Source organism: Littorina saxatilis, linkage group LG5 (genome assembly GCF_037325665.1).
Source record: "Littorina saxatilis isolate snail1 linkage group LG5, US_GU_Lsax_2.0, whole genome shotgun sequence".
Lineage (NCBI taxonomy): Eukaryota > Metazoa > Mollusca > Gastropoda > Littorinimorpha > Littorinidae > Littorina > Littorina saxatilis.
Window position 1 is genome coordinate 27,749,256 of NC_090249.1, and position 10,333 is coordinate 27,759,588.

Consider the following 10,333-nt stretch of genomic DNA (forward strand, 5'->3'; position numbering starts at 1 on the left):
GGGGTGGGTTCTAGGGTTTCCGGACCCCCCCCCCAGCCAAAAAATAAAAATATTGAATGAGGTTTGCATTTCTTTATTCTACATTGAGTTTCAAATTTTGGGGTATTAATCAGTGACAAAATCTGCTGCCTGAAACTGGTAATGATCATCCTCAGAATGCACCAGATTGCACCATTTTGCATCCTTTTTTTCAAAATTTTCCGGGGGGGCATGCCCCCGGACCCCCCTAGCAAGCTAGGCGCTTCGCACCGTCGGCTCGGCGCTTCGCGCCTTCACATCCATATCTTCACAACATACTTTTGAAAAAAACCAGTCATAAAATGAACTGATCCGCCCCTGCCGCCAGAGGGGACATCCCCCTGGCCCACCACTGGCAACCCCCCCCCCTCCTCTTCGCCTAGTCCGGCCCTGGCATACATGGTATTGTCGCATGCATTATTCAAAAGTATTCATAATATAACTATTTATGTTCCTCAAAAAAGTTTCCGCGTGGAATGCAAACAGAATGATTTGCTACTGTGCGTGTGGGTAGAGGTGTAAGTGTGTGTGTGTGTGTGTGTGTGTGTGTGTGGGTGTGTGTGTCTGTGTCTGTGTGTGTGTGTGTGTGTGTGTGGGTGTGTTAGCAGTGCGTTCGTGCGTGAATGTCAGTGTGTGATACTGTTTGCGAGAAATCCGCTAGCGTTTCTCGCGTGGCAAATGATGGCCCTTACGTGAGTAGTTTTGAATAGTTCCCCTAATCAACGGGAAACAAAGGAATAAAGAAAAAAAACAGCGGAAAGCAAATCAAGTAAAAACAAAGGTACAATAAAACGCAATTAAACCACATATCTGCAAAGAAAACATCTTTCAGAAGTGACCTCGCGAAGGACGTCGGAACGGTCAAAATCCAAGCAGAACCGACCAACAAGTGAATAATACATCACCCGCAGGAAATATCCAAATGACGAAGATATCTGTCTGTTTGTCTGTCTGTCTGTCTGTAAAAAATTCCATTTCAAACGGCAGAAATTAATATGTAAGCGCCTAGGGCTATATCTAGATTAGGCGCATAAAAAAATGATCACACTAATAATAATAATAATAATAATAATCTATCACTTTACGCGCCCACGTGCACGCATGATCGCACTACAGATATATCTATACGATGACATTACAATCACCCTGGCGGACTTACTGTAATGTTCAACTGCTTTGGAGCGTTTTCTCGAACTGTGACTTTCTCGCTTTTGACGAAAGAAATTTCACTTTTACAGCAAGGGCTAAAAAGAGACATCCTGATTTTTTTTTGATTTTTTTTTTATATGATTGTGCAACAATACATATGGACTATATTTTGACAGTTCGGGGTGAATGGAGCTAAACAATTTTGCAGAGGAAACAGCTCAGTGACATTCGCATATTAGCGGTGCTGAAACATCAATTTCATTTTCTGCATGACATTGTAGTTTATTTTTTCATCACCTCAGCCTCTCTCCAAACGAAGCCCAAATGTGTGCAAATGATCCGCATTTATTGTTTTAATGGACAGACACTAGTTAAAAAGACAGCAGAAGAAGAAAAAAAACCGACAAAATATGCAAGTTGGGTACAGCAAAGAAGGAAATAAGCGATCTTGGTTTTTTGGCTAGGGCGTGGTAGAAAAGGCGATTATATGCATTTTAGACTGTATAATGCCAACTTATTAGGTGCAAATAGTGTAAGAATGAGGAGAAACGCATGGAGTGTGTAGTTTCACGTTTTGCTCATCAATTTGGGTTTTGTGTGTGTACATTGTCGTCGACTGGAAACAATCAAACATTTGCATTAAGAAATCTTTTTTAATTATTTTAGTTTAAATATGTTCAGTTCGGTGTTTTTTTTCTCTTTAAAACATTGTATTTATTTTGTTTGTTTCATCTTTGTGTGTGGGTATTTCTGTATTAAACATGCACTACTTTTGGTGTTTGTTTGTTTTTGATTTTTAGTTGGCTTAATAGGTATACAATGCCCCGATCGCATTTGTGTATAGGGAGGTCCCTTGATCACAGATGACTTTTCGAGAGACTTTGAAAATTGTGAAGGGGCCTACCATACAGAAAATGTAAAACATTCACCAACTTTTGTCTTTCAATATCGCTTGACATTCGCTTCCATGGGACACTCAAAAGAACACATTACATATTGAAGGGTACCCTCCCTTGAGATATGAACACTGCAACCTTCCTGTCTTTGGCTGTGTCAGTCTGTAAACAATCAAACACCCACAGCCTCCACCCACCCAGGCAATAAGGGCCAATTACATGGGCGCAATGATCCGTCATTAATAAAAGAACCACTAAAAAAAATACGTTCCCCAATTCAGCTTCAACCAAAGCACGATTGCAGATGGAAGTATTGCATTCATAAGCTGCCAATACCATAATTATGTTGTGTTTCTCTTGGGAGGATGAAGTGTTAATTTTGTCTCCAATATTCCTTTTAGCTAGGCAGCTTACGTCGATTTTTTGACCGGATGGGGACAGATCTGACAAAAGTGTCAAACTTTGTGAGGCAATTCTGTAGACCCTACTTATTAATTTTTTGCTAGGCCCCATCAAATTTGGCCAATGCAGCCCAGTCATGTGACGTCATCAATTTTTCCATAGCATTAATAGAGGAAAATACTGCATTTTCATGTCTAAGCAAGATGTTTTAAAAATGTAAAGGCAATATGATCAATGCAATGAATAAAATCAGAAAAGGATACATTTCAAATAATTTTATAAACATTCATATTTTTGCGAGATATTTGTTTATGGTTTGACAAAACTCGAAAATAAGGCCCAAAAAATCACGTCGCGACATTGTACGTAACTTGCTTCCATAGTATCAATGAACATGACAATAAAACATGAATTTGTTTAAGAAATATTAGTGTTTTTAACTGCTTATTCAGCCCCTTAAAGTTTTCAACATTTAGGAAAACGTCTTTAAAGCAATTCTGGCATGTACATCGGCAACCGCAGCTGGTACGAGTATGTGGATATCCATTGATCTATTTGTCACAGCTGCACTTGCACCATCTTGTGCATTGCCATCCAGCTTTCCTGCAACCACATGTGGTGCCACATCCTCTTGCACCCTTGCATGCACATTTGACTAGTTGGCTGCAAGCTTCAGATGCTATTGGCAGTGTCGTCCAAAAAGGGAGCCAAGCCTTGCTGTCCTTGTCCAGAGTCCAGCCCCATTCCTCTGGAGATGGTGCTTGCTGCTGGGCCTGGTCAGCAGTGGTCCAAATGCTTGCCTGGTAGACAGCACGGTTTGAATGCTGTAATAATGCTCCCTGTGTGGGAGGAAGGGCTTCCATCATCATCTTGTCTCTGTGGCAAAACAGCTCTCTGCGGGCCTCATCAACAGAGCCCAGCTGGCTGGTTTTGTCATACAGGACAACTGTGAAGCGTTCCAGCAATTTGGCCGACTGTCACGAATGGTGCCGCGCATACTGACCACCATGATTGCCAAGCTGTTGAGTATGCCTATACTGAGAAGGACGATGGTGCCGATGTAGGAGTCATGTAGAAGGTAGCCCTATAATCGCAATCGCCGCTCTCAAATGTTCTCTTGACCCTTTAATTCCTGGGCCAGCCCCAGTGACAACAGTTGTTGGGACGCATGGTATAAATTCAACAACAACCGGACAGAGTATATGGGGGAATAAGCTGCGGCAATGACAAATAGCACGTACGTACAGTCCCCCCTGAAGAAGCGAACAAGGAAATAACTTACCATGAAAGTCGCAAAAAGAACTCCGCAAGACTTGGAAAGACAAAGTCGTCGCTACCTATGGCCCAATTACGCTTTAACATATGTATGCCCGGCATTTTGAGGTCATTGGAACATCGGAAATCGGATCGGGTCTACTTTACTGAAGCCAGACAATGATCATGAGGAAGCAGACACAAAGATACTGCTGCATCTACAAAATGCACTGCAGACTGGGTCCTGTGCTTGCTTAGTTCGCACTGTGGACACTGACGTCATCGTCATCATCATTGGAAATTTCCGCAAGCTTCAAGCAATGTGTCCAGCGGCAGAGATTTGGATTGCTTTCGGCACAGGAAAGAATTTCACGTACTTTCACATCAATGCCATTGCTCTAGCCCTTGGAGAGGAAAAGTCTACAGCCCTCCCCACTTTCCTCAGCTTCACCGGTTGCGACACGGTCTCTGCCTTTTTTGGCAAAGGAAAACTGTCTGCATGGGCTGCATGGAAATGTTATCCTGCAGTAACAGAGGCCTTTAGGTTCATTGCAGAGAATCCTTTCGTTGCCATGGAGTTGAACAGCCACCACTTCAAATTGCTGGAACGCTTCACAGTTGTCCTGTATGACAAAACCAGCCAGCTGAGCTCTGTTGATGAGGCCCGCAGAGAGCTGTTTTGCCACAGAGACACTAGATGATGACGGAAGCCCTTCCTCCCACACATGGAGCATTATTACAGCATTCAAACTGTGATGTCTACCAGGCAAGCATTTGGACCACTGCTGACCAGGCCCAGCAGCAAGCACCGTCTCTAGAGGGATGGGGCTGGACTCTGGACAAGGACAGCAAGGCTTGGCCGGCTCCCTTTTTGGACGACACTACCAATAGCATCTGAAGCTTGCAGCCCGCAACTAGTCAAATGTGCATGCAAGGGTGAAAGAGCATGTGGTTGCAGGAAAGCTGGATGGCAATGTACAAGATGGTGCAAGTGCAGCTGTGACAAATAGATCAATGGATATCCACATACTCGTACCAGCTGCGGTTGCCGATGTACATCATCAGTAGTGCCAGAATTGCTTTTAAGACGTTTTCCTAAATGTTGAAAACTTTAAGGGGCTGAATAAGCAGTTATAAACACTAATATTTCTGAAACAAATTAATGTTTACTTGATTGTCATGTTCACTGATACTATGGAAGCAAGTTACGTACAATGTCGCGACATGATTTTTTTGGCCTTATTTTCGAGTTTTGTCAAACCATAAACAAATATCTCGCAAAAATATGAATGTTTATTGATTAAAAAGTTATTTGAAATGTATCCTTTTCTGATTGTATTCATTGAATTGATCATATTGCCTTTACATTTTTAAAACATCTTGCTCAGACATGTAAATGCAGTATTTTCCTCTATTACTGCTATGGAAAAATTGATGACGTCACATGACTGGGCTGCAATGGCCAAATTTGATGGGGCCTAGCAAAAAAATTAATAAGTAGGGTCTACAGAATTGCCTCACAAAGTTTGACACTTTTGTCAAGTCGGTCCCCATCATATCGCTAAGCTGCCTGGCTATTTTGATCGAATCTGACTGTGTATTCGTCGCTGATCGGAATGACGTCAACGGGACGTCATTACTGTGTAGTAGGTCTACTATCTCTCATCTTTTTGATTGTGGTTTCGCGGGCGAGTTTCTAAGTTTCGTTAGTGAATGAAAGTCCCAAATAATCAACTAGAAATATCACTGATGTCACAGAAACGCACACGCGCGAATGCACGTGCACGCACGCACGCATGCACCCCCTCTGTTTCTGTCTGTCTCTGTCTGTCTCTGTCTCTCTGTCTCTCTGTCTCTGTCTCTGTCTCTGTCTGTCTCTCTCTCTCTCTCTCAGTCTGAACCGCAGACGAATTCATTGATTTTTACATTTAGTCAAGTTTTGACTAAATGTTTTAGCGTAGAGGGGGGAATCGAGACGAGGGTCGTGGTGTATGTGTGTGTGTGTGTGTCTGTGCGTGCGTGCGTGCGTGCGTGTGTGTGTGTGTGTGTAGAGCGATTCAGACTAAACTACTGGACCGATCTTTATGAAATTTGACATGAGAGTTCCTGGGTATGATATCCCCATACGTTTTTTTCATTGTTTTGATAAATGTCTTTGATGACGTCATATCCGGCTTTTCGTGAAAGTTGAGGCGGCACTGTCACGCCCTCATTTTTCAACCAAATTGGTTGACATTTTGGTCAAGTAATGTTCGACGAAGCCCGGACTTCGGTATTGCATTTCAGCTTGGTGGCTTAAAAATTAATTAATGACTTTGGTCATTAAAAATCTGAAAATTGTAAAAAAAAACATTTTTTTTAAAAACGATCCAAATTTACATTCATGTTATTCTCCATCATTTGCTGATTCCAAAAACATATAAATATGTTATATTTGGATTAAAAACACGCTCTGAAAATTAAATATATAAAAATTAATATGAAAATTAAATTTTCGAAATCAATTTAAAAACACTTTCATCTTATTCCTTGTCGGTTCCTGATTCCAAAAACATATAGATATGATATGTTTGGATTAAAAACACGCTCAGAAAGTTAAAACAAAGAGAGGTACAGAAAAGCGTGCTATCCTTCTGAGCGCAACTGCTACCCCGCTCTTCTTGTCAATTTCACTGTCTTTGCCGTGAGCGGGTGACTGACGATGCTACGAGTATGCGGTCTTGCTGCGTTGCATTGCGTTCAGTTTCATTCTGTGAGTTCGACAGCTACTTGACTAAATGTTGTATTTTCGCCTTACGCGACTTGTTTTCTTTCCAACAATTTGAATGCCATGCTCTCAAATGAAGTGAAAGGAAACACGTCTACAAAATAGAGCGCAGGAAAGTGAGACGGGAAGGAAACCAGTGCACCGAAAACTCTACAGTATACACAAGAGAGAGTCAGGTTTCAACGACCATCATAAGGTCGGAAAATTGTCCTTCTCGCTTTCTTTGGAAAATCCCAAATTCTTTTTCGTTCACCGGGTAAATATTGGGTAAATATTATTGCTTTTTTAGGCTTTCCTTCCGCTTCGTTCGTCCTTGGGAAATTTGAAGCAGACTTTACGTAGAACGTGTTTGTGTTAGTGTTGGCCTTTTTAACAGCTAGTTCTCTGCAATGGCTCCCGGGGAATCTGCGGACTAAGAAAGAAGGTTAAAACTATTTTGTTTTAATTCAGAACAGTTTTTTCCATAAGTTTTTTTGTCTCAATGTGTAAGTGGTTGCTGGGACATGCATGCGTACAGAGTTGATTCGGTGCAGTTTGTCTCAATGGCTCCAATGGCCAATGCAAGACTGATTCTGTTGGTTTTGACTACTGTTGTTCAACTCTTCTTCAGTTCTCTCTTCAATCAATCCCCCACATCAACTTGTTTCTATTGATTAAAGGTGCAGTGCACCCAATAAACATGCCAGAAGTGGGCCATTGCTGGCGTTTTGATGGCAATGCCAGTTGCCAGAACTACTGCCATCAAAGGCCCACTTATGGCCCAATGCTGGCATATTACCCGTATGCACATTGGCAAATTGATGGGCCATCACTGGCAAGCCAGCACTTTGCCAGCAAAAACCCATCATTTATTTGCTGGCTTTTTGATGGCTTGCCATCATTTTGCCAGCAATTTGCCAGCAAAAACCCATCATTTATTTGATGGCTTTTTGATGGCTTGCCATCATTTTGCCAGAATTTTGCCAGCAAAAACCCATCATTTATTTGATGGCTTTTTGATGGCTTGCCATCATTTTGCCAGAATTTTGCCAGAATTTTGCCAGCAAAAACCCATCATTTATTTGATGGCTTATTGATGGCTTGCCATCAAAAACCCAGCATTTTGCCAGCATTTCGCCAGCATTTTGCCAGCATTTTGCAGGTTTTTAGTTCCATATAAAAAAAACTTTTTTCCATATATTTTCCGTTAATGGCCCTTTACCTGCTGAAATTACCGGGCCAGTTGTGGCCCGGCAAAATGCCATATTTCTGTCTTTACCATTGCCAGCAAAATGCCAATAAGTTGCAGGAAATATACCAATACCACTGATTCGGATAGAATGACGGCTCTATTCATGTACTCGATCTGCACAGTCTTGTTAGCCCATAGATGGTTGTTAGATGTCTATAAATATGCTTTGTTTTGTCATTTTTTACTGTGAATGTAATAACAATAACAAAACACAGCACATCAATGGACTTTTCAACCCATGCTGGCGGCAAGACGTGCGCAAATAAAGCAAAGGGCAATGCCGTCAAGCTGTACATTAGCAATATGCATATGCGTAATTATCAAATTCATCAGTAAAATGCAATTGAAATGCTAATCACATTTGTCGTGTAACTTATCTGGCAAGTAAAGGCAGTGGTTTTGACAGAATATCGTCATCAACGCAGTTATAGCGGGCACAACAACAATACAGTAATATATATTAAAAACAAAACAAATGTAAAGCTTCCAAACAGCAACGACTCATTACCGAAACATTACAGAAACGTACGCTTTGTTTTCAGTTGCTCACTGTTTTATTTTATTTGTACAGCGTTCTAAATTTCACACTCGAGACATGATGACCAAAGGCAGGAATGTTTCTTGTTCGCTTCCCAGTAAACCTCCGTAGGATTGTCTTGATTCTGTCATTTCTCTGTTCGCATCCGCAACGTTGAGATAACGCTTCTTTTCTTTGTCCTGACGTCGTAGCCTACGGTAAGCCATTGAAACTCTCAAGTCCTCCTGCCGTTCACCTCTTGAAACATGAAAGCAAACGAGTTTTGTTGGTTTTAATTCATTATTCCATATCACACACACACACACACACACACACACACACACACACACACACACACACACACACACACACACACACACACACACACACACACACACACACAACCAAACAACCAAACAAACGCAAGCATACACGCAGGCATGCAAGCAAACAGCACACGCACGCACGCACGCGCGCGCGCTCACACACACACACGCGCACACACACACGCACACCCACACACACACACACACACACACACACACACACATACACACACAGAGGCATTCTCACAGAGAGGACGACTTCTTGTAATCTATCATATTTTCTGAACTGACTAAAATGCCAAGCCGAAGTTAGGGGTCAACAGGAATATGTATTTTGATCTAACCTGCGAAGCTTACGTTGTCTCGGACAGCTCTCTTGCGTTTCTCTCAGGAACTGAGACCCAGGCGAGCTGCATCTTATCCAGTTGGGCAGTCAGACACTTGCACAAATCTTTGTCCTGGAGTGAATAGACACATACTCAATGTCAACATTCACAAGATGCAATTTGTTTGGTTACAAGTAAGCTTATGGTAATGCCTATGGTGCTTTTCTTTTGACAGAGACAAAACAAACTCATTCACACAAAGAAAGGAAAAAGGCACACACACACACACACACACACACACACACACACACACACACACACACACACAACCGCGCGCGCGGGCGCACACACACACACACACACACACACACACACACACACACACACACAACCGCGCGCGCGGGCGCACACACACACACACACACACACACACACACACACACCCCCACACACACACACACACGCGCGCGCGCGCGCGCAGATTCTTTCTTACAGATAGGGCGACTTCTTAAAGTCTATTATATTTTGCGAACTGACTCAAACGTCCAGCAGAAGAAAGTTGAAAAAAAGACCGACAACGGAGGAAAAGAACAAGAAGATACTAGATCTAACGCCGTTGCGACGACCTGCTCACACAACTGTTTGTGAAACTCACCACGCTTGCTTCTAGCCGGAGGAGATCGGACGCGTACTGAAATCGAAGAAGGTGCTTTGGAAATTCCTTGAAGTTGAATGCAAAACAAATAACCGGACATCTGCAGAACCACCGCGGGCCGGATTTAGTTGACAATGCGTCATCATCACGAGTGACGTCAAGATATTTCGACATTTGTTTGTACATTACGTCACTCCAAGTGAGAAAGTCATACCGCTGTGCTGTCGCAGATCTTCTTGCCAGCAATAATCCAGCATTGGCCCACTGCTGGCGTGCCAGCAAAAACCCACCTATAATTGCCAGCAAATCGCCACCTATGGCCCAATGCTGGCAAACAAGCACTGGGCCATCAATGGCGTGCCAACAGTGGGCCAATTAAGGCATTTTACTGGCTGACAATATTACTGGAATGCCAGAGATGGGCCAGTGATGGCAAGCCATAACTGGGCCTTTGTTGGCAAACCATAATTGGCCCAGTGTTGGTTTTTTTATGGCCAGCTTTACCAAACTTGCCAGCAAAAAGCCAGCAGTGGCCCAGTTCTGGCATGTTTATTGGGGCAGGTCACCGCTGTAGCCTTTGTGATTTGGGAACTGTTGAAGTCTCCAAAAACAAAGAGACTGCCAAGGTACGTTCCAACATTCAGAATCAAAAAACAAGAAAATCAAAAAAATCAACAACAAACAAGTCGCGTAAGGCGAAAATACAATATTTAGTCAAGTAGCTGTCGAACTCACAGAATGAAACTGAACGCAATGCCATTTTTCAGCAAGACCGTATACTCGTAGCATCGT

The 10,333-nt window shown here is 42.6% G+C and overlaps 1 long non-coding RNA gene across 1 annotated transcript; it reads right to left on the reverse strand.

Moving 5' to 3' along the window:
- Positions 1-7,160: 7,160 nt before the first annotated feature.
- Positions 7,161-10,094, reverse strand: LOC138965864 (uncharacterized). The gene is made up of 3 exons (XR_011455542.1): positions 9,542-10,094; positions 8,905-9,018; positions 7,161-8,492 (listed from the first exon to the last, which is right to left on the reverse strand). It is a non-coding gene; the product is annotated as an uncharacterized lncRNA (long non-coding RNA).
- Between the last annotated feature and the right edge of the window lie 239 nt (positions 10,095-10,333).